Below are 22,893 nucleotides of genomic sequence, written 5' to 3'. Positions count from 1 at the left end.
AAAGGGAGAGGAAGAGGTGAGCAGCCTTAGGAGAGGCCCAGAATGATCATTAGCTATTTCAGCCTTAAGGGTCAGATTGCACTGCCCTTCCTCATACCTTACTCCAGGAGTAGCCCCAGTGACTTTAATCCGGACTGATCTAGAACTAAGTCAATACACATCACCAGTACAGATGGCACAGTCTGGCCCTCAGGGTTAAACTATTGCCTGAAAAGAACTAATGTTTATAATTTGATAAAAATTCCAGGCATAACCTTCAAGGGTGGCATAAGGCACTAGAAAAAGTGACAGACAGAGAGAGAGATGACACACAATTGTTATGTCCTGGGTAACAGAGTTCTTGACAGGAAATGAGACCCAACAGTGAAGGATATTATGGGCTTGGCTAATCGTGCACTGCATCTATCTGCCTGCTCCAGGCTCTACACCAGAGGTCCCCAAACCCTAGGGGGGCATGGAGGAATATTTGGGGGGGGGTAACAGGCTCAGGCCAGCCCCCACAGGGGTGGGGAGGGAGTGCCACCCAGCCCTGCCCCACCCCCAGCTGCAGCACCAGTTTCCGGCCCTGCACCTGGCCTCAGGCCCAACGAGGCTCCGGATCTGGCGGGGGGCCCAGCTATGGCTCCGCTCCTGCCCCTGCCCCTGGCCTCAGCTCCTGGCAGCGGCTCCTTCCCCAGCCCCACCCTCGGCCTGGCTTCAAGGGGTGTGGACAGGCATAAGAGAGGAGCATGACCCTCAAAAGTTTGGGGACCAGTGCTCTACACCATGAGTATCCTTGCTGAACTGAGTCCTGAGTCTGACCCAACATGCACTGGGCTTAGTGTAAAACCTGGAGTGGATTCTTGTGACACTTCCTGGGGGTACCCAGGGTTGTGAGGCACCTTGCTACCACCTACCCTTAGCATGAAGAACCAGCTCCCCAACTGCATGGGCAACACAAGCCCTCCCCTCTAGGCCTACCCAGGCTCCAGTCACTCGACAGGTCACACTTTAGCCCCCGAGAACATCTCCCTGGAGCGTCCAGCCCCTGTTCCATCGGACGCTTGCAGCGTTCACAGATTCGCTGCTCCCAAAGAAGCCGGAAGGCACAGTTCACCCATCACACCTCAGAGCACTGCCCTGCTTTGCACATAGCACTTAGATTTGTTTTGAATGAAAACAAGCCTTTAACAAAGTACAGCGATTCAAGTGATAGCGAGCAGCAGCACTGGAAACCAAGGGTAACAAAATCATAAAGTGCATCCTAGTACCTAGCCTGATTTAACTAGATACCTACATCTCTTACCGAGGAAGGTTCACCCAAAGTCCTTCCCGCATTTTACAGCCAGGCTTGGCTGTGATCTTCAGACCAGGAGATAAATCACACTCCCAGCTTGCCTCCTCGGAGAAAGGGGTACACCTGGCTCTGCACCCCCAGAAATACCCAAGAATCCATTGTCTACACTTGTAAACAGGATCCTCTCCTGCTTGTTTCATCCTCTAAAGTTCCTCTCTTGAAGATTTCACAATCTCTTTATGGGCCTTTGACTCAGAATGCAAACAGTCATCCATTGTGAGACATACAATGCCCAGTACACACGAGACCAAAAAGAGAGATAAGCATCCATTACTTCTTGCTTGAAAGAAACCGGTCTAAGACACATCACCTCTCAGGTACTTGCCTTAAGAACATAATTTTCAATATAGGGACACAAAACTCTTCAAATATTATCCATATCTACATTTTGCAGTGATGACCAGTGAGCTACTGGCTTGCAGTAGAGACCACACATGCCATGCTTTAGTGAATGCATACATCTGACCCAAAGGATCCCAGTAAAACACTATGTACCCTCTGGGCACTTGTCAGTTGTCACCAAGAGGTTCCTGGGTCATAGTCCCCTTGAGGCCATCTCTTCTTTGGGTGTTCGGGAATCTGGAAGAGATTTCCCCAGGGCAGTACAACTGCACCTCTGCCTACATCTCTGCTCTCACTGCCTCCTACCTCCACATTGTCCATACAGATCTCCCTTCTAACAGCTCCTGGCATCTCTTTTCCTTCCCTCCAATTGCTTACGACCTTCTTTCATACCTCACAGTGCGGTCCTGTGATCTGCACTGCCTCCTTATGCCTGGATCTGTATGTCCCACTGAAATCAAGATGGCTTTCCTCTCTGTTTTCATTTCTCTTGCAAAGCATTTTTTGCATTTTGCTCAGTTTTGATAGCAAACCCTGTCTGCTCAGTTACTTTTTGGCTTTCAGTACTGAAGTATTGACCTCAGGGAGTCTACTCATTGCTCAAAGGTTAAGCATGTGCTTAACTGCTCTGCTGAATCGGAGCCACAGGGTACATCTGCTCTGCAATCATTGCATGACTTCAGCGCTTGTACACACACCCAAGCTAATTTTGATCAACCTAGCTCAAATAACAATAGCAGTGAAGCTGCGGCACTATGATAGCACAAGCTCACACAGTACCCTGGGGATGTATTTGAGGGATTAGCCCTTGCCAAGTAGGCTATACCAAACACTCCGCTTAGCTCCCTGCTGGACGGTGCTGAAATGGTGTGAGGAGGGATAGAGGGCAGGTAGCTTCCTTATTTTTTGTTTTCAAGGACTGGAAAAAAAGAAAACAAAATCTTTAGCCATCTTTGGCAATCTCATTCTATTGCTTTCAATGGAAATGAATGGCCTAAGACTAATGCAATGTCAAATAACTGTGCAATACAGCTACAATAAATCGAAGAGTGACATTTCATTGTGTGAGGGTTTGTCTATAAGTTAATCTAAGTCGCATATCTGATCTAATAGCCAGAAACTGGACAATTGTTTCCCAAACCAGCACTTTTACTATCTTTAAAGGTTACAAATCCATTTTTCTTCTTGAGGTTAACAATAAATCCTCTTAACTTGATCACTGCACCACCTTGTGGCGAAATACTATTGCACTGACCGTATCCCTGCATCTGAAGCTTATTCTCTCTTTCCGTTTTCTTTTCTGAACACCATCTTCAGTGACATTATTGGCCCGCTGGGAGGATTTGAGGACTGGCCCTGGCCCTAAGGTAAATTGAGTTTGAGATCCCTGCTTTAAAACATTCCTTCTTGTACCTATTGAGTCAAATTCTGCTCTCAATTATAATTGTGCCCAGTTCACTGAAGCGAGAGGGGTTGCATGGGTGTAACCCAGAGCAGAGTTTGGCACAATCTATCAGAGCGGGCTTAAAATTCTTTTATAAGTGGAAAATTGAAAAAGACAAAAACACATGAACTGAAGACAGGGAAGAAGAAGGATGGCGATATTAGTGATTTTACCATATTGCTAATGCATCACCTTGGCTTTCTCGGTAGCTGCCCATGACACTATTGTTTGAGCCCAGATAACTATTCCTGTTAGGTTTTCAGGGCAGGTAGTTTTTTTCCCCCACACCCATTTGTCACTGATGTACTATCTAAATGGAGAGCATCTGGCCGTCAGATCCTGGGAAAATTACAGAAGCAATGATCTCAGCCTCTGGGCATGAGTGGAGAAGAGAACTTGGCTATTACTGATTTCAGTACCCATACCTAGTGGCCAAGGCTTAGGCACCCACCCTTAGCTCTGCTGAGGAAGATTCAGGTTTTACATCTCTGACCAAGGCTACAGAAGGGGGAAGTGTTTGCTAGCAGGTAGGGCTCAGAGGAAACAAACTTTTTTTTGCCTCACACTAATATCAGGATAATTATAGTTTGTCAGCAGCATGTGTCCCTTTGGGAGTTCCTCACTTTCCCTTTGCCCCTACTTGGGGATAGGGTGGGGGAGGGAAGGCTGGAAAAAATAAGTACCCTCCCCCCCTTCAAAGCAAAGGAATGAAGTCGCACAGCTGAGCTCCTATTTCATTCTGAAATCAGCTCTCTCTAACTAAGATGATTAATCTCATTTTCCTGAGACCAGCGGGAAACTGACTAAGCCTCAAACATTAACATATGTTAAGTAATTTCTTCCCCCCCACCTCCCATTTCCTAAATAAGAGTGCATTGAGATTTAATCATAAGAGCAGCCAGCTCGGCAAGAAATGGAGCTTGGCTCACACGTTGTAGATTTGAAGTGGGATTTGTTTGCGTTAGTAGCAGGAATTTATTAAATACTGAAATTGTTGTTTCTTCAACAATGGTAACATTAATATGCATGTCTGTCTGATTACTTTACAACAACGACGAAATTGCGAGCCTTTAACCAGCACTAAAAGAAAACACTTTGTCATTTATTGTAGATTAAACAGCCAAAAGAACTAGAATATTTAAAATTCAGCCACTTTCCTTGAAGACCTTTTTCTATTCCAGATGTATACCGTTATCTACACTGTTATATGACTTTTAGGACATTTAGGTCACTCAGACCACATCCCTACTCTATTCAACTCCTTCCCATAATCCTCTGCCCTCCCATTTCTTGGGGCTTATTCCTGCAAAGTATCTGGAACTACAGCCTGGCTCCAGCAAAGCCCTTAGGCACCTGCTTCACTTTAGGTATGTGACTAGTCCCACTAAGTTACATGAGATCTCAAGTTGAGCATACGCGTAAGTGCTTTGCTGGATCAAGCCCAGAGTGCGGAGCACCATGAAGGACTGGAGCCCTAGTGAATCAAGTTTCATATGATCGCCCTTGGCTGACAAAGCTCTCCATACTTCCACCCTGCCCTACATCTCTGTTCTTGTTTCTTATCACGTCCTACCTCACCAGCTTTGCTCCTCCAAATGATATCAGCCACAGTACTCCCTTTGTCTCCTGTTTCCATTCCTAGTCCTCTTCCACACTACTCTCTATGGCTGGGATGACTCCTGCTAGGTCAGCACACCAGGCTCCCACCCTCTATTCATTTAAATCCCTCCTGAAAACCCACTTGTTCCACAAGGCTTACAAACGCTAACCCACGTCAATCCAGTGCCATCACCAATCCCACCTATGAAGAACCCCAAAGGGGATGCAGAGGTTTTGTCTGATCTTTCTTTGTTTTGACTATAAGCTCCTTGGGGCAAAGACCTCCTATAACTGCCATAAACAGCTGACCACATATCAGAGCTTAAGAAAGAATAAAACAGAATATGTAAAATAGACACCTATATGGTTTGAGATCTACTGATGAAAAGCACTATGTAAGAACTAGGTATTATTATTGTTAGTACTACAAAGCCCTTCCTTGACTCCACAATAATTGCTATAATATGAACTCAGTGCAACATAGAGGCTTTCTTCCCAAAGCACCTTACAAACTAGTGGCCTAGCCTGCCAGAATTTACTAATGAGTGCAGTGCTTACTCTTGAGTAGTCCCAGTAGTCAAGAGTGTAAGCACTATGCTTAGCAGTATTGATAGATGGGACTTACATACATACAGCACCTCTGAAATACAGTTGCCTTTGAGATGGAAGGCAACAACCAGGGAGAGAAGAAACTTAGAATAAACCCCCCTCCTCTTTGAAATTACTGTGGGTTCATTATTGGTCACCCAGAGCACAAGGCCTCAAATATTATGACAGCTATCCTAGAAATAGAAGACTTACGTTTTCCAAGAGGCCTTTCATAAAACTCAATTTATTGCCAAAGGGTTGCAGTGCCCAAGCTGGGATCTGAACTTGTGTTTCCAAGGTATCCCTTTGGCTTAGGTCACTCTGTGTTTTGCAGTGGCTAAAATTTCCAATGAAAATAAATGAATCCTTATCGTGTGCACCAAGAGGACATGTCTTTAAGCCTACAAGATTTGTTTATTAACTGACTTTATAAGGAAACAAAAGTGTCACTTTTTCAAAGCTCACATTTTTCCCTTCCCCCATATAAGGATAAATGTTTGCTCCAAACCTATTTCAATGACTAAGTTCAGAGCCAGAGTTTGGTAGCATCCACTAAAACATAGTGAACCTAGCGCTAGCATAGATATGCTTGCATCTCATTTAGCATTTGAAATGTGACTTTTGGGAGTTGGCGTTTAATACTTAGTTGTTCCTAATTTATTCAATTGAAGTAGCTCACAATTGTCAGTGTTGAGGGACTGATGCTGTTTTAACTTGTCCAAGGGCTGGTGCATTATGGTTACGAATGAACTGCCTGTAAAAAAGGGCTTTCAGAAGAATATTAATGTAGGTCTCCTTAGGAAAGATGTTAAAAAAATAAGAAACACAGAAAACATCTTGACATCTCAACTCTCTATGAGCAAAAACTGGAATTCATTTTATCAGATGAAGATTAATTCAAAAAAATTGCCTACATACTCTTGGTAAATACATTGCAGGATTAATCTAGAATAGAAGGCAGGCAGAAAAATTTGGACAACTATGTGGATAGAGAGAGAGAACCTGTATTTATTTTATGAAGGACAAAAGTTATTTGTTCAGTGCACCTGAAGGCTAATGATTCATATACAAATCAGGGGATTCCATTGCTGTATCTTGAATTCAGAGGCCCTGATTCTGCAATGAGACTTATGAGAGCAGACCCCTGTGCCCATGCAGATCTCATGGCAGGGATGGAGCCAGAGTGTGTTGCTTGCAGGCAGCCTGACTTGCCAAAATGGCTCATCTAAAATAATGGAAGTAGTCCCCTTCAGTCACAGAGTAAAAAGCAACAACATATGAGCACACCCAAATGTAGGATTTTGTCTTTGTGTTCAATTTTTAAAGGTCGTGTCTTAGTAACCATCCATAATTATCTGCGGCACTTCCCACAGGCAGGATCTAGTCTTGCTGATGGCGAAATAAACTTTAATATGAAAAACTAAATTCTAAAACAAAATTGTTACACAGGATAAATTAATCATGAAATATATCATATTTAAGAACACAGCCTATTGTCAAATACAAGACAGGAGGAGATGTGTCACATTTTTAGTCCTACTGCTTCTAATACCGAAACTACAAAGGATAAAAAGTGCAGATTTTACACTTGACTAAGATAATTAGTAGCTCATTTCAAAGTAGGGATCCTTCTGATATGGCTCATTGAATCAGAAATTGTGGCAATTTTTAGAGTGGTACCACTCAGAGAGAGGGGAAAAAACCTATTAGTAATAACAATTTATGCTTCAGTGTCACCATCTGAGGATCTCACTGACCTTTAACGATATTAATGAAGTAGTAGAACCACCCCGGGCTGACAAGAATCCTCTCTATCTGACAGACGAGGAGACAAAGGCACAGGCTAATGCCACAACCTGTCCCGGGTCACGCAGCAAGCCTGCGCGGAACCGGGAACTGAACTCAGGTTGCTTTAACCACCAACCAAGCCTACCCTTGATGGAAGTGGTAAGTGGCAGAACTTTGCTATTTCTGGAATTTCAGTTCAGTCCTGAAGTTCACGTAGGTACCTTTCCAAACTTTAACCTAAGTGACTTAGAAGCCTAAGTACCATTGACTTTGTGCTGCAGTGAGAGCGGGAGATTGAAAGCAAGAGCTCAGAGGGACAGTGAAATAGAGGATTTACCGTTTCTTCCTGCAGTAACAGAAGGAAACAGAAGTATCAGGTGGAACTCCAGTTGTTACCTCCCTGAGAGCACACCAGCTTTTACTCTTACATTTACAGTGCAAGTTTTTACAGGCACACTGGGTAGTTACGCACCTGCACCCAGATTGGAAACGGAACCTCCACATGAGACCGTTCTTTTCCACTTCACTACAGGTCTAATTCAGCCTTCAGATGCCTGCATGTGACTCTCCTTCACGACTGCAGGCACCTCACAAACTCTACGGGCAGAGATCAAAGGTCACTATCATCTGATGGCTGCTTGTTGGCCTATGTGAAAATGAGCTCAGGGGTCTCAGTGATGTTTCTACTAACCAAGTACCTGCAACACAAAAAACAGCCACAAAAGGCATCCACAAAAGGCATCCAGCATAAAAAAGCATCATCACCTTCTCACCATGGCAGTGGCCACTCCGGCTCAGGATAGAAACTTCCAGTCATAACCTATAGTATTCAGAGTAACAGCCGTGTTAGTCTGTATTCGCAAAAAGAAAAGGAGGACTTGTGGCACCTTAGAGAGTCTCTAAGGTGCCACAAGTCCTCCTTTTCTTTTTGCTAACCTATAGTATGTGTTTGGTGTATCAGGGCACCTTACATCAGCACTGAATACTCTCAAAAATGAATTGCAACATGACGTTCCCATCTCTGTCTGGGAGCCATTCTTGCTTTCAGCATCTAATGTGGATCATTATTTTCTTGCTGCCTTAATCTTGTGATAGGTTTTAAATTTATTCATGGACTTGAGTTTAGCTCTCATTAAGCTCTGGGGGCGCAAGCCCCCACTTTCTCTCAAGCTTTTGCTACTCAAAATAATTTTTATTTCAAGACCTTTCCATTGCTTACTTCCTAATAACCCTGCAGAACCAAATACACTGCAAATGCAGTGCAAATGAATCCATTTTATTTTCCCCAGAGAAGGACTGACAGTTATATATTTCATGTTTATGAAACAGAAGTTGGTTCAATCAATGCACAATTTTAATAGGGATGAGCCTTTGCTACACATCCTACTGGGAAACTATATTGTTTATTATCAGAGGGGTAGCCACGTTAGCCTGGATCTGTAAAAGCGGCAAAGAGTCCTGTGGCACCTTATAGACTAACAGACATATTGGAGCATAAGCTTTCGTGGATGAATACCCACTTCATCAGATGCATGTAGTGGAAATTTCCAGAGGCAGGTATAAATATGCAGTCAAGAATCAGGCTAGGGATAACAAGGTTAGTTCAATCAGGGAGGATGAGGCCCTCTTCTAGCAGTGAGGTGTGAACACCAAGGGAGGAGAAACTCAACAAACCACCAACAAATTGAAGGTCATTAATGGTGAAGATAGTTAATCTAAAATAGCTATTTATGATAGATACCATTGTCTTATAACTTCAGCCAAATTCCAGCTAATAAAGTGTCTTCTGAATGTAGACAAATATTCCCAAATCAACACCTTATAGTTTATTCAGCAGGAGCACTTCCAATTCGCAAGCTCAATAAACTAACATATATTAGAAAAGAGCCCCATGTTAACAAAAACAAAGGCTTTAAACAAAACACTAGCCAGTAGACTGCAGCTAATTTATCCACAGACGACATAAAAATAAAAACCCCAGCAAGCTAAACCATCAAGTAAACATTTGCTCAGTTGCTTCACTCTACCCAAGGTCTGTGAGAGTATATAATGGCCATTAACATCAGCGGCGTTTGTAGTCTTATTTAATCAGAGGTCAGATTCCCTTGCAGCCCAAATTTGCACTCTTTCCAGATGATGTTTTTAAACCTTTAAAATAAATAAATGTTCTCTGTATAACACATCATTGGAGAAATGTATTTTGTTTTGTCTCAACAAAAACTCTGAACAAGTTTACAATATACTAAAACCATGCCAAGAAAAAAAAAACCCACCTCACATTTGTTGTAATACAAAAAGTGCTTTTGATTACATTTGCATTTCACAACACAGCAGAATAGACTGTGATTCTATTAAGGATTTTAATTAAACTGTGTTTGAACCATCAGTGTTTCCTAGCGCTCTGCTCCCGCATTCCAAAAAGAAGAATCTAATTAGTAACAACATGCAGTTTGCATGCTCTATTGAACAGGTCAGAAACTTACTGTGATATATAGTGCTCTATGTTCTCGTTAAACCAAACGTTTTGGGTAACTGTTGCATAGCTATGCCACTTCTTTTGTACCAGCAAGAATATAGTTTCACTTTGTTATTTATTGTAGCTTACAGAAACATGCTGACTTTTCAAAATATTTGTATATGTGCTTCCTGGGTTCACATACAATATTGATATATTTCTTCAGCACAGACTACATTCTGTACCCTCGCTGGATTACAAATAAGATTTAAAAATGTAAGCCCCAATCCTGCAAAGATTTAGGTATGTGGTGAACTTTAATTATGCGAGTAGCTCCAATGGACGAAAGCTTTCACAACATTGGAGCCTTATACTTATTCTGTCCATTTGAGAAAATAAGAAATGGGATAACAAAGAACAAAGATCTACGTAAAAAATTCATTTAAATGACCATTTAAAAAGAGTACAACTACAATGTTTTAGGGACATCAAAAACATTTAGCAAAACAGGTTAACGTGAAAGGTAGGGGGCCAACCAGCTTGTGATGCACAAGAAACTCATGATTCAGATAAAAGTTTTGGCTGAACAGGGGTTAGAAAAAAACAAAGATTATTTTTTATATTAACTGTTCCTCACGCTATCCAAAAACTGGTTGTTTAGGGAATTACAACCTACCTCCCAGATGGCCTCAGTAGTTTCTTTCGAATATGGATTTCCTTCAAATCCTGGTCTAAGTGGTTGTCATTCAAATCACTCCTACAGATCCACCTCCTTTGCTACAAAACAAATCATGGAAGTGATCAGATGAAGATCGTATTGTTATAAAAATTCTCTCAAGCAACAATTTTATCTGCATCTCAGCCCATTTTGATTTTCTAGGTATGATTTGGGGTTGTAAGCGTTCTGACAAAAGGCACTTCATGTTTACATCTTCTTTCCCCTCCCACTTGTCTATTTAAAATACAGTACAAGCTTTTTCGGGTAGGGACTCTTACTCTGTGTTATCCAGTGCCTAGCAGGAGGCCTTGATCTTCATTAGGGCCTATAGGCACTATCACCAAAAATAATTCTTTTACAAAAATTGTACACCACAACCAAGTAGACAAGTGTTGTCATTTTACAGGCCGGCAGTATCCCCATTTCAGAGATAGGCGAAGTGAGTCAGGGGTGCTGGAACTATTTTTATGAGGGGGTGCGGATGTTGGAAACCATGGAAACCGTATATTTGGTGTTTGTTAATACTACTTCAAGGTAGGAGCTGCGACGACACCACTGGAATGGACTGCTGCGTGTAGTTTGAAGTCCTTTCACAGGCAGTGACCCCATGCTGTTATTATTAATCGTGTTTTTTATAGTAGTGCATAAGCATCAACCAAGAGTGGGGCGCCATTGTGCTAGGTGCTGTACAAACAGACTAGTAGATGGCCCTGCCCCAAAGAGCTTACAATCTAAATAGACAAAACCCAGGGGATGGGGAAAGGGATAGAACATAACAACAGAGTTAACAATATGATGGCAGCAAATGGCAGGTTAGTTCTAATTTTTTTTTCTAAATGGGTTTTGCTAGTTAGGAGGCGGGGGCAGGATCAGCTATATGTAAGGAAAGGGGAAGAGAGGGTGAGGGGGCCAGGGTGGAGTGAAGAGATTGTGAGGGAGGGAGAGGCTTGGAGCACACAGCACAGAGCAGAGAGAGGCCAGTCAGAACTGCAGAAAGTTCTCAATGTCCAGAGCTCTGTGCTTTGGCTGCTTCTGCCCCTACCAGCTAGAGACTCTGGCGGGCTCCTTTCTGCAGTTTTCTCCTAAGCCCACAGGGAAGGGAGAGGAGTGGCCCCAGCTAGGCTCCATTTTACCTCCATCCCCTCAGTGCAGCAGTCCTTGATTTGGCTGTTTTTGCCACTACCAGCTAGTGTCTGTGGCTGGCTCCTCTACAGTTTTCATCCCTGCCCCATGTTGATTTTGGGAACCACCCAGGTTCCAGTGCCTTCCAAGTTTGGGGGTCTCCCCGGAACAGTTCTGGGTCCAGGGGATGCTAAAGGGAGGGGAGCTCTGGCTGGGCCCAATTTTCTCCCTTCCCCAGAGTGCGTCCCACTGTGACTGCTTCTGCCCCTACCAGCTGGAGTCTCTGGTCTATGAATACATGAGCATCTCCTTAAATTAGCTGAATATATCTACAGTCAGCTTGGTTTCTATATTGCTAGTAACAAGGTCCAAATTCTTGCAAAGTATCTTTAACAATTTTTTTTTTTGGATAAAAAAAATCAGCACTACAGGAGGCCAATATTAGCAAAAGCAAACTAAATTTAAAATCTCTCCCATAGTGACACCAAGTGGGCAAACTTCTTCAGTAATTTTTCAGTGGTGTTAAGTGGCTAGTTCCAAAGCCTCAGCAAACATGTTCAAAACCAAAAGAGATTATAATGAAGTAATCTTTGATACCCCACCTTTATACAGTAAAACCAGATACTGGTGTGGTAGCATATCGAATAGCAGACATGAGTGCCACCAGATTCCTCGTTGTTTTTGTGGATACAGACTAACATGGCTACCCCTCTGATAGCAGACATGAAGTTTCTCTATTACTAGAATCCTAGCTTTTTAGCCATTAGCAAAGTTGATCTCAGACTCAGATACCCTATTTACTTTCCCTGCACAAGGGTTGTAACAAAGTCAAAATGAACAAAATTGTGCCAATTCATCATACGGTTCACTTTTATACTAAATCCACAGGTGCTACCCCTTCACTTTTTGCATTTTAGTTTGCAGTCCAGGGCAGGGATTAGTTATGTTCACACAGAACTGAACTAGTGTAATATATAAATGCTTACCAATGATAAAGAACATGGGTAAGTTGGACGGAGTCTCCTCTAGGTTGTCCACTGACTGGAAGTGAATGTTACCCATTTTCTACCTAGGCAGTTGTATCCATCTCAGTCAGAGCTAGGACAGGTGGCCTGAAGTAGATTGTCTTTCAGTTAGTAGGATCATTGACCACTGTTTGCTGACAGAACATGACACCATCACATATCAGCTCCTTAGAGCAAGATCTGGCACTGCAGTGCTCTGCCTCAGTTTCTCCCTCAGGCTCTTGAGCAGGGAACTTCACAGATTCTGCATTTTGGTAACATGTCTTTGGGCTATTAAGACCCACTTAAGTCTTCCAAACCCAAAGATAAACTCCTCATAGTCCAAATCTGAAAATGTCCAACAGACTAGGAATCATAAACAGGGAATCTTCTGCCACCATCATGCTGACCTTCAACAATGGTCTCACCATGTCTTTAGTAAACAAACTTAAATTCAGCCCCTTTCTTAGGCACCCCTTCTGCATGCTTGGTGTTCCTGGGCTCTGCAGGGTGCTTGCAGTTTTAGCTGAGCACTGTCTCCCACAAGGTTCCTTTTTCCACAGCAGTTTCCCACTGTCTCCCCTTCCATGACTCTTGCTTCCCCTTCCTTAATGACAACCTGACTCCTTATAGGGAACACCTGCCCCTGCCCCCTCAGCTGCATCTCATTAATGAGCAGGCCGGTCTGGCTCCAAGTTCCTAAACAGGCACACCAGTTATAGCTGAAATTTAAGCTTATGAACCCTTTCATTCCAAACCCCATAAATGAACTGAGATAGTAAAAAATACAAATATAAGCTATTTGCTTATAAAAACCTATTAACACGTAGACATTGACAACTATTGGACACAAGGAGGAAACCGGTACTTCAAACTTATAGGAAAGGAACTTTGATGCCAAATATTAAACCTGAAATGTTGCCTTACCCTACAAAGAGTAGCTAAATGTCAGAGCTCAGCCCCCTGGATTCCAAGTGCTGTGCACATCTCACTAGAAAACAGTCTCCTTAACAGGTGAAGAGATGTGGCTTCTTCCTATGCCATTTTCATTACATCCAAGCATGCTACTTCACAGGCCTCACATCTTGCAGGCATTTCCTTTACAGCTTTCAAAATTTGTTAACCAGTTGTTCAAAATTAGTATTTGTCTGCAATATACACAATTCTGACTGGAATGCTACCCTGCCCCTGCTACCTCTGCAAATCCTACTGTATACAGGAGATCTTCAGCATCTATTTTTTCCAGAGACCCTGCAGTTTAAGGCCAAAGAGGGTGGTGATACAGAAACACTTCTTTCAATTTTGTTTGCTGTAGAATTACTTGCTTGAAAGTTCCATTGGAGCTCAAGCTTTTACACCTGTCTACAAAACCTTGTTAATCACCTGGTGTTTTGGATGATTGAGCAATGTATCAATCATTCAATGAGCTGCCCACATCAAAGATTGAGATACACATCTATAACACATAGGAAGATTTCCTCTTTTAAATATTTAAAGAAATCAGTAAAAAATGAAGGGCAGCAGCTAGGTATGAAGAGACTGTTGTGCATTCAGCACATTTTACATCTTACTTGCTCTAACTAAAGGGTCATTGCAGGAACAATCAGTCATTTAAAGTTATATGCAGTGTTGCAGTTGTGGGTGTTAAAGAGGCGGGTGAAGTAACATCCCTAACTGGACCAGCTTCTGTTGGGAGACAAATTTTCAAGTTTACAGAGCTCTTCACAACCACCTGTCTTTCTCCAACAGAAGCTGGGTCAACAAGACATTCTCTCCTTTAAAGTTAGAATTACATCACATGAACAGAAAATTCAGATTCTGTAACTGAGAACAAGTGAAGTGTCCCCTTCCCAACTCCCTGGACTATATTTGAGGAATGTTTCATTAACACTACTTTAGCTTAAAGGATGAGCACTCTTTAAAGGAAACAGTCCAGCTACAAGTAGTGTTTTAAAAAGGTAATTGTGTTTAAACTAAGCAAAGAGTCAAAAATCCAGTATGTTCTAGTTACAAAGTTTATTTGTATTACCTTAGAGCAGTGATTCTCAAACTTTTGTACTAGTGACCCCTTTCACATAGCAAATCTCTGAGTGCAACCCCCTTTATAAATATATTAAAAAGGGTTAAAAATGCTGGAGGCAAAGCAGAGTTTGGGGTGGAGGTGACAGGTCATGACCCCCCCCCCGCTCTAATAACCTCGCAACCCCGAGAGGTCCCAACCCCCAGTTTGAGAACCCCTGCCTTATGTTTAGTGCTGTTTTTTTTCCCAATCTGTTTGTGTAAACAATGCTGTATTTTAAAGTATATAAAGGGGTATTTTCTATTATAAACAATGAGTTTCGGTTATGCAAGTTATTTGAAATAAAGACCAAGAGTACAATGATTTGAACATTTTAATTTGTGCACTCAACAGTACGCATCTTTTACTTGTGAAAGAGTGAGCAGACACATTTGGTAGTGCTCACAAAAAAAAAAAAAAAAAAAAAAGAAGAGTTGCTAATTCTCAGGCTCATTTGGATGTTCTTCTATTGCAAGCCTGTTGGGTCTGCGATATGGACACCTGCAACACAATATGACAAATAAGTTACAGTGCAATGTGAACTTCTACCCAACCAATTCATTAGTATACAAGATGTCTTCAGAAAACCTTTGCTCACCACTAATCAATCTGCCGGTAATTCCAGCTATTTTTGGTGAATTTCATCATTTGATATCTTGTACTGAATGGTACACATTTGTAAATATCTATACAAAATTCCAGGATTATCACTGAAACCTACAATGTTTGAAGTGATGAAAAAAGTTACAAACATGGCTCTAAGGTTTTTTGTTTAGAGTATCATCAGGTTCAATCACCATTGGGATTTGATGTCTTACCACTTAATTTAAATTCTCAGCCATTTTTGGCCCTTTTTTCCCCCCCCACACTTAACCACATGGGCTTTCACCTCCAGTTCACCAATGCCTCAGTATTATTCACTCATTTGCACTTGATAAGATTTCAGTGAACAAATATTATGATGCAGGGACAACTCTCTTGTACATCATCAAGCACATCAGTGGTTAACTTTTTTAGCCATTAAAGTTTAACCTAGCACTGCATCAGTATGTTTTTAGAAAAGGTGGTATCACACTGAGTCTGCTAATCAACTATGCCCCCTAGAATCTAAATTGAATAGAAAGCGTAGCTGACAATTTCTCATTTAAAGTTTATGAACACAACATGTAAGATATTAAAGCTAATGTTAAAATTTAGGTGAATGAATTTAATACAGTTTAGGTATCTAGCATCCGTACATTACTCATGAAAAAAGTTTTACAGAGTTGGTGGTGGAAAGCAAAATATATTTGTATTCAAACTCACCCAAAAAGACTTTCTAGTGCTGTATTTTCTTTACTGCAGGAATCTCATTTAACTTCCCAAATGCTGTAACACACAAGTTTCCGAACCAACATTAAAAGGATAAAGGACAGGTTGCAGAGGAAGCTGCTAGTGATGTCTAAACACATTGGTTCTGTGAACTAAGACTCATTATGGGGGAGAGGTTTAGTAAAGAAGGGAAAATTGAGAGTTCACTCAGAGGGGAGGGAAGCAGATTAGTTACAAAACTGAAGGTCTAAACTCACAAGGGATGTGATTAAGAGTTGCCTGACCTAATTTTATTTTCTGATTTCTAAGGATGTACATGTGTAAACAGTTTAGAAACTATATACAGAGACTGAATTCCTGCTGAAATGTGATGCTACTGTAAAAGGAAAAAAAGTACCCACAGACAAGTGATCTGGAATGACAACAGATGGTGGGAGAGGCAATTTTTCTGTCCAGATTCCTGAATGACTACATTACCAGTCCACTGCTGCCATATATTAGAGAACTGTACAGCTGAATTTCACTAGAAGCTATTCTTATGTAGAACAGAACCCTTACATGTCTTCTATTAAGCTAGTGAAATATGACAGACACCTTGCACACTTTAAGCTATAAGCAAGTGCGAGGGGAGAGAGCGGGAGAAATCTGCCTCCTGTGGTGGATGCCCAGGTATTGTGGGGACAGGATGGTCTGTCACAACTTACATAATTATGCAATATCCAGTTTCAGCTCTTGACCTTGAATCTGTGTATTAAGAGGGTCTGAAGAATAGAAGGCTCCACTTTTCCACCAAGTCTTGGTAAGCCATGACCCAAGTTCTCCTTTCCACCCAGATTAGGTCTGGTCCAAGGCCCACCACAGCTCAAGGGAGCTGCTTTCCACCTCTCCCGTAGGCATCTCACTCCTCTGAAATATCGAAGTCTACAGATTCTGCAGAGTAAATGGAAACAAGAGAACAAAAATGGACATTACATGATGCCCTGAGTAGATCGAGGCTGGAGTGACAACAGCAAGCATGGAAGAGCCAGTCTTCAGATAAACTGCATGCCTGATTGTCTTTTGGCTCCTAGTACTAATGTCATTTTAGCATATCACAAACAGCCAAGTTCTAGCATACAGGCCTCCAGACAACTTTAATTCAATATACATATAGCTGTATTTCAGACAAGTTGAGAAGGTTATCGTCAGTTCTCGCATCTGACGGCACTTCCTATTCAAGGGTATCATCATATCAACAGCTTTTTGTTGGTTTAGATAAGCAATTAACACAAGCCCAAAACTTGCCAATTTTGCTCTAACTTTCCCCTTGACTAGGAGTAAGTTGCAAGGCATTAGCTGATCAAATCAGTAACTTAATCAAATCCAAGGATCAGCATTAGATTGGAGTATTCACCTGTAAATTACCAAAGTGCTTCTATTTCAACCCTCATGGAGCAGCTCCAAAAAAATCTTTATCAGCTTTTCCTTTTGCATTAGTCCAGGTCCAAATGATGCACTACTAGTCAAACGCCTAACCAGAGTCTGTCCCCCCCACATCCAGAAGTGGATGAATGGGACTGCCATATTTCAACTTTAGAGTTTGTCAATATGTAAGTAAAATCCCAAAACTGGCTTAAGAATTTATACAAGTTAGTGCAAAAATAAAGCTTACCTTATACTTCAAGACACCATTTTTCCCTAAAAAGAGAAATATCAATTATTATATGACAATATTACAGTTTTATACAAAGGATATTTTGTAGGTTTATTCAGAAAAACCTTCTCACCACCAACAATCTGTCGGTAATTCCAGCTATTTTCGGTTTATTTCATCATTATGCACCTTTGATTTGACCAATTCTATAGGATTATTAAAATACGGCTTTCAAAATGAGCTTTAAGACTCTAGATTTTTGCACGTAATTATCTGCAAAAAAATTGCCCAATCATGAATCACTGTCTCTAAAGTTCAGTAATTCCCTTATTACAGCTTGCTATCCGTTAGCCGTAACTTCAGTTTCTGAATTTAACTGCACTGCAGAATCCAGAACTATAACCACTGCTACAATGACTGAGAAGTTTTGTAGTCTGCTCACTAGGCAAACTTTCTTTTTAGCCTGAGAACTATTAAGGAAATTAAATCTTGTATTCCTATTTCTGATTGGAGGAGCGCAGAGCTGCAGATCTTACTCCAACTTCTCAGCCCTTAATATCCAGCATGGGTGTCTTTCACAAAAAAAGTTTTCAACAATATGGGGCACAAACGCCACTGGCTGAGTCTGATCATCCCTTCCACTCCCTGCTCAGGTTCTACGCTTGATGCCGACGAGAACATTTTGTTTCGGTCACCTATGAGGCCTGCTGAAGGAAAAAGGGGTAGCGACCAGAGCTGAATTTAGAAATCCTGAGCCCGTCTTTCGAAGACGCCGAAGGCACCTCTCGTTCCCCTCCCTCTGCGGTTCATTCCCGAGCCGGCCCCTTACACAAGGGAGTCACACTGCGGCAGCGAGTCTCAGTCCCCCCACCCCCCCATGACCCCGTGTTAAGGAACAAGGGGGTCCCGAGCCCGACAGCGAAGCAGGGCGGGCACAACCCCATGGACCCCGCCAGGCCCCCGGGCAGGGCGCCTCCCCAGCCCGGCTGCAAGGGGCAAGCGCCATCTTACCTCAGCCGCGCACGAGGCGCCCAGCCCCGGCCGCGCTCGGGCAGCCGCCGCCGCCCTCTTCCCCCCGGCGCCTCGCGGCCACGCAGCTCACCCAGCTTGCGAGACAAACGCACGGCGGCCCCCAGTAGCAGCCCCGGGCCCGGGCCCTGCCCCCTCCCCGCAGCGCGCGCAGCCTCGCCCCCTCCCCGCTGGGGCCAGCGGCTCCCGCCCGCCGCACGCGCGCTCCGTCCCCAACGGGCTCCCCTCAGGCCCGGCTGCCGCGAGCCCATCCGCCCGCACCGAGCGCGAGGCGAGGAGACAGGCACCCCGCTGCCCCCAGGGTAGTGCACGAGGGTCCCAGCCCCACGCCCCGCTTTCCCGGCGCGGGCCCGCCCCCGAGCCGCTACCCCCCTCAGCCGGTCCCCTTCGCACGCAACGTACCGGCGCCAGAGAGCGAGAGGCGAGCGGGCGGCGGCTTTTAAGGGGTTGGAATGTACCATCCTGTGGGGGAGGGGAGGCTCATCGTAGGCCGTCAAGCGCTAGTGGAACGTACCATCGCGCTCGCAGGATACGGGGGGAGCAAACATGAGCTCGTCTGCCTGCCCTTGGAAGGGACCGAGGGTCTCACTCTGCAGAGCGGACAGTTGCAGAGCTCAGGAGGCCCCCTGGCGGCTCACGATTCTGTCAGCAACCCTCTTCAGGCCTGACACGCTCACTGCACCTCTCGCAGTGCTGACCTAGAATGATCTCCCAAGACTCTCCTGGGGGATATCAGAGGAAAGCGTATAGCATCCTGACCATCCTGAGCCTTGACGTACCAGCATGTGCTAAAAATATCTTTAAATCATGCAACCAGGCAGCTGTTGATAAATGTTTTCCCCAAACAACAGAAATGTTAATTTCCCTCTTTACCTAGATCTCGGACATAAATTAAGTAGGATACGTCAAATACAATAGGAGTTCATTTGCACCTGAGGTAAACGAGAAAGCAGCAGGCCGGAGAATCTTGTCAGAGCGTACACGTCAAAAGGATACATTTCAAAGGTTTACTGGTCTGTGAGAAGAAGGAAAAAGAAACATTCAGTTGTCAATGGCTAAGGGAGCGAAAAGGACAACATTTTTTACCCCCCATGAAAGTTGAATCCTGAACCCAGTGGGGAGGGGAAAGGGGGAAGGTAAGTAACCCTGAGCAACTTTCCTTAGACAGGGCTTGTAGCCTGCTAAAGTTATGTTCAGTCTCTTATAAGCATATTATTGTGTTTTGTCTTATTTGTAACCAGCACTGTTTCCATTATTCACACTCAGTTATTACTTGAATCTGAGAATCTCTGGTCTTTGCTAAGACAGATTCTGTTTTTACTATAAAATCATCTCAGTGCTGTGATGTTACATAGGATGCGACTTCTTGGTCGAATCAAGAAAGCAGGTGTGTACACTCTCTCCTTGGAGGTAGCATACATGGTATTTTCTGTGAGCGGCTAGTGATAGGAGGTGGATGCTACAGGGGAATGCTTTTCAACATGGCTTGGGGACCAGGATGGACCTAGTTAAACTGCAAGGCAAAGTAAATACTGACTGCATCTGAGAACATTGTTTAGGGTAGCTAACAGACTGGAGTGACAGGGAGCAGACATCCAGTTTCTAACCAGCAAATCTTTCTCTTGCTGAGGCAGGGCGGGGGTAGGGGAGATACCAAGGTGATTTATAAACCTGGGTGCCAAGAAAACGTCACAGTAGCCTAGGGCTATCTACAGGGAGAAGGGGATCATGGGGCTATTTATACTTTGTAGGGTATAGGCAACCTGCGGCTATAAGATAGAGGGATGGATGTGATTATTTTTAGTGTTAAAAGTCTAGAAATCTGATTGATCACATAGAAACATTGGGCTGGAAGGGACCCCAAAATTACATGAAGTCTAGGCCTCTGCACTGACGCAGGACTAAGTAAACCCAGACCATAAATGTCAGGTACCTGTTCAACATGTCCTTAAAATCCTCCACAATTTCCTTGGAAGCCTATGTCTGATCTTAACAACCCTTGGAGGTAGAAAGTTCTCCTTGTTATCCATCAGCCTAAATCTCCGTAGCTACAGAATTAAGCCCATTACAATTAATCACCATCCTCTTCATAACAATATGTAGCAGGGCACACAGTTCCTAGAATTCACCTTTGATAAAAGGTGAATACTTACATGACCCATCATCAGGCCTTACACCCATTTCTGTCAGACTCCTAGAACCAAGAGTAACCCAGCTTCAAGAGTTTTTGTGACATACAGGGCCCTGTATTGAGAACTGTACCGAGACCATTGAACACCCATTAAATTGTAACAACTAAGTCAGTCACTATGACCTAGGCTGTATTCAAACCAGCAGTCAGATGAAAGACTTTCTATCCCTTTACCTACCTAAAGTCCCACAATGTACGCCCCGCAGGTTCTCCCAGACATGGCATAACCAACTCACTGTGGCACTGTCCCCCTCCCCTGGCATCCACACTGCATATAGAGTTTGAGATGAGCCTGCTAGACCCTGGGCTAATTTTCTGCACAGTGTTTTATTAGGTAATATCAGCATACCGTGATCTGTACAGAACACAGCTGCTGACCTGAGGCATCCTACAATCTACCAGTGGTTGCTTTTCTCCACTGCAATCATTCAGGCTATGAACCAGTTGGTTTTTATTCACCCGTTGCTTGAAGGGCTTTTCCTCATACACACACACACACACACACATCTCTGCTGAAGTTTTCCAACACGTCTACACTAAAAATTAAGTCAACCTATCTTACATTGGCATACAGCCACCACAGTAATTACATTGCTTGTATGTGTCTACACTTTGCTCCTTATGTTGGCAGTACACATCCTCACCGGGAGCAATTGTATCGATTGTCCTGTTAGTGTGGGGCATTGTGAGATGGCTCCTGAAAGCCAGTAACACTTGACAAACAACGCAGTGTCTACACTGATGCTGGGTCAACCTAACTACATTGACCTTGACTCTATGCTGCTTGTATAGGTGGAGTTATTAAGTCAGCCTAGCAGGGAAACAACATCAGTCGAAGTGAAATTTACGTAGACACTTCCAGTTAGATTGATGTAAGCTACCTTGCGTCAACCTAACACTGTTGTGTAGAGCAGACCTAAATCTTCAGATTCTACTTGGCAAAGAAAAAGGACACAGCTTCAGTGAATCATTAAGGTCTCTCATGAGCCTCACTCAAAAGCTTATCTAGACTACAATACAAAAAGTGCATTTTTAGTACATTAATATATTTTAACATGAGCTGGGTTGAATTTTTTTCATTGAAAAATGGGGTTGTGATAACATTTTTTCTGGACAAATTTTAATTGAATTTCCTCATATTTCAATGACATTTCTACGTGAAAAAATGACAAAAATCTTGATTTTTGGGGGTGGGGAATCCACTCACTTTTTTTTTTTTTGTTTTAAAAACTTTACTCAACTCCTCCCACCCTTTTTTTGGACTGTGGGGAAGAAGTAAAATGAAATAAAGTAGTTTCCCCTACTTTCTCTACCATTTATGGGGGAAAGAAAGTGGACTTTTTCACAAAGCAAAATGAAAAAAATCATTTCAATTTTCAAAAACTAAACTAATTGAATATTTTTCAACATTTTTTGCAAAACATTTTACCTTTTTCTGATCAGATCTATTTTTAACTTAGGGCTTGTCTACACAGGAAAATTGACTGAAATAATTATTGCAGAATAACTTATTCTGCAAAAGCTATTCTAGAATAGCTATCCATGGGGACACTATTCTGCATTATTCCCCTCTGGACACACACTAATTATTCCAGCATAAGGTGACTTTTTTATTCCAGAACAGTGTCCACATGGGGAGCTATTCCATAACATCCCTGCGTAAACAAGCTTAAGGTAGTAGGCCCCTTGGAGCAGATTGCCTTTTTGTTAAGTATTTGTACAATGTAGAGCAAAACGATATCCTTGTGTGCGTGAGGCTCCTACATGCCAGCAAAACACAAAGTATTTTAAAACACATTAGCTGATTGAACCTTAAACTCCCCTCCTACCGTCCACCATTGACCATCTAACCCAAATTAGTATTATAAAACATTTATATTGAGGGTAGTGTCTTAAAAGCCACAACCCGGTTGAACCTTATTGCACTAGGCACTGTACAAACATGACAACAGTTCCTGCCCTCTTAAATACATCACAAAAGAAAAAAAGGGTTACAAACCCAAATATTTTAAATAATTTGCAAGACCCCTTTACCCAAACCTCAGAAACTAGTAAGTCTCCTTTAACCTTGACATAAGGGAATACCAGTTTGCATTGAAACACCATATGATCAGTTTGAGTTTGAATTACAGGACCATGAAATAAAACTAAAGGTTGTTCAATCCAGATTAACTTGTTTTTCACCTCCATATAGAGAGGACAATGAAGGGCTAACTGATGCACCCACAGCCTCTATATTAAAATAATCACATATTTTTCTCTTAATTTATGTAA

The 22,893-nt window shown here is 42.8% G+C and overlaps 1 long non-coding RNA gene across 1 annotated transcript; it reads right to left on the bottom strand.

The window, feature by feature from the left end:
• Positions 1 to 14,771: 14,771 nt before the first annotated feature.
• Positions 14,772 to 17,566, bottom strand: LOC311532634. Its single transcript, XR_014714421.1, has 4 exons — positions 17,418 to 17,566; positions 16,471 to 16,696; positions 15,761 to 15,823; positions 14,772 to 14,956 (listed from the first exon to the last, which is right to left on the bottom strand). It is a non-coding gene; the product is annotated as an uncharacterized lncRNA (long non-coding RNA).
• Positions 17,567 to 22,893: the final 5,327 nt, after the last annotated feature.

The sequence above is a fragment of the Lepidochelys olivacea genome (assembly GCF_965140295.1).
Source record: "Lepidochelys olivacea isolate rLepOli2 genome assembly, chromosome: 17".
NCBI classification, from domain to species: Eukaryota; Metazoa; Chordata; order Testudines; family Cheloniidae; genus Lepidochelys; species Lepidochelys olivacea.
This window is presented reverse-complemented; position numbering and strand designations above follow the sequence as displayed.